Source organism: Rhinopithecus bieti, unplaced genomic scaffold (assembly GCF_001698545.2).
Source record: "Rhinopithecus bieti isolate Rb0 unplaced genomic scaffold, ASM169854v2 scaffold_62, whole genome shotgun sequence".
NCBI classification, from domain to species: domain Eukaryota; kingdom Metazoa; phylum Chordata; class Mammalia; order Primates; family Cercopithecidae; genus Rhinopithecus; species Rhinopithecus bieti.
In genome coordinates, this window is record NW_016802942.1 from 286,930 (window position 1) to 289,220 (window position 2,291).

Consider the following 2,291-nt stretch of genomic DNA (forward strand, 5'->3'; position numbering starts at 1 on the left):
GCTGTCAAGAGTCCAGTGTTCTAGAAGAGGCAGTGTCTAAAGCCTAATTTTACTTTTCTAATTCTGGTAGCTATTACCAGGAATTTTTGGAAGTTTTGTTTAAGTAGTCTAATATTTTTTATGTAAAGAGCATTAAATTTTGCTATGTATAAATTTTTGTAACCTAACAGTGAATCAATATTTTCTATCAGTGCCAAGGGCTTCCTGTAGTTCTATTCAAGTGTTACAATAAATATTTGTAGATAATAGTCGATACTTGTGTATGCTTATTTTAAAGATCTATTTAGGTGGAAATAGTTGTGGATGTACTAAGAGTAATGAAATAAAATTATAGCTTCATTCACTTGCCTTTTTACCATACATAAATCCCATCTTTGTCCTCAGTATGGTGTCACTTTTGAACAATGTGCATAGTCAAGATTTCACATTGGTATGGAAATCAAGTCTGTGAGTGCTGCTTGGTTTATTTCTGGCAAAAATCTTTTCAGCAATTTCAGAAAATATTATATAATCCACTGGGCTATATTGGGCATAAAAGTGCCACTAGCACTTCTGTAGTTCTCTGTGTAAAGTAAGAATTTTCTGAGTAGTTTTCAACAAATAAATGCCATCTACCTATAGGATCAACGAGGCTTAAACTTGAGCAAAGTAGAAACAAAATAAGAGCATGTGTGTAGTTATTTTTCAAACCAAAGGTACAAAAGTCTATTGGAAGATTTATTCTGGAATATAAAAAAACCTAGTTCTAACAGTTGACTCTCTAGAGTAGCAGAGCTAAATATGTTACTTAGGATTTTATTTTATAATCTGTTTAAACTCTTATCTGTCAACATGATTATGCATTTGGATTCTCTGCATCTGACCTTTCTTAGTGAGGCCCAGCCTGTGTCACTATTGACACATGGCCATTCCTAAATGAGGTGCTGACTCTAGATCATCACCCTTTGTTCACGCATGGCAGGAGAACAATCAGGAGCTCAATTCATATGCTATTTGTCACACTACTTAGTATCTTCTGTTTAAGTAGCATTTTGTGCAATTAAGTCACATGAGTCACCAGAGGAAACTGTAAAATAATGGTTAGATAAAACCACAAGCAGCCTCTTATTATTATTATCCACAGTGATCCTGCCACAAAACCTAGGACCCTTTAGAGGGTTGAGCAGAGAATTTTTTTCCAGTTCTGCCTTGTAAAACTTGACTTTTAAGAGATGAAAATGAAGTCAATTATAGGGAAGGAGCCCATTCATTTAAAAACAAATGAAATACTTGAAGCCCATTCATTATGAGGACCAAAGATTCCATAATAAAATGCTATCTCAGTCTGTTCCTGCTGCTGTAACAAAATAACTTAGACCGGGTAACTTATAAAGACCAGAAATGTGTTTCTTACCGTTTGAGAGGCTGGGAAGTCCAAGATCAAGGCACTGGCAGGTTGGATGTCTGGTGAAGGCCCAGTCTCTGCTTCCAAGATGGTGCCTTGTTGCTGTGTTCTCCAGAGGGGACCAATGCAGTGTCTTCAAATGGTGGAAGGGCAAAAGGGCCTCACTAGTTCCATTAAGCCCTTTTATAAGGTCACTAATCCCACTCTTAGTCACCTGTGAAAGGCGCCACCTCTTAATTCTATCACACTGGGAGGGGGGGGGGTTAAATTCCAACATATGAATTTTGGAGGGACACATACATTCAAACCACAGATGTCAAAAGTAAAGACCAGAGGCAATATCTTACTATTTCTAATGCCTAGAAAATCTGTTTTATGTTCGGGGACAAAACAGGAGTAATGCTGAGAAAATAACCTGTTTTACAGGTAGCAGCCCAACTTTGGAGAGAAAAGAACACAGCTTAAACTTCCAAAATGTAGGCCTGGAGTTGACCAATAAGATAGGTTATACTCATTTAAAATTTAAGGCAAAATGAGGTTAAAAGCCAGTTCCTTTTATTACAATGAATGAGAAATACTATGACTGGAGAAGAGGTTTCACGTGACTAGATTATTCTTGGTTCACACACTGTGGTATCAAAATTAGGGGAAAAAAAACCCACACTGGATTACACATTTTTATTGAGTTTTGTCTGATGATAGAGAAACATTTACAAAGGAGTAAATGTTATGTAACTTCTCATAGTATGTAAGTTAGAAGCTGGGCAGCAAACATGGTTACCAAGAGTCATCTGGTTCTTCATGAGAAAAGCCTGTTAAACTAAATTAGGAAAAGACAAAAATTAAAATGTAAAACTTTGTGTCAAGTTTATTTGCTATCTTCATAATGTTCTCAATTCCTTCCCTG

The 2,291-nt window shown here is 36.3% G+C and overlaps 2 protein-coding genes and 1 long non-coding RNA gene across 7 annotated transcripts in view; 1 reads left to right on the forward strand and 2 right to left on the reverse strand.

The window, feature by feature from the left end:
• The window catches only part of LOC108513123 (uncharacterized), an 11,815-nt gene extending 10,393 nt beyond the window's left edge, over positions 1-1,422 (reverse strand). Inside the window, exon 1 of the long non-coding RNA XR_001880869.1 lies at positions 1,394-1,422. This is a non-coding gene — a long non-coding RNA (uncharacterized LOC108513123). The remainder of the gene's footprint in view (positions 1-1,393) is intronic.
• GPM6B (glycoprotein M6B) overlaps positions 1-2,291 on the forward strand; it is a 183,055-nt gene that overhangs the window by 174,246 nt on the left and 6,518 nt on the right. The gene's annotated exons all lie outside the window — the stretch shown is intronic.
• The window catches only part of OFD1 (OFD1 centriole and centriolar satellite protein), a 49,753-nt gene continuing 49,534 nt past the window's right edge, over positions 2,073-2,291 (reverse strand). The window contains 1 exon segment of the mRNA XM_017891027.1: positions 2,073-2,132. The gene's annotated coding sequence lies outside the window, so the exon portion shown is untranslated.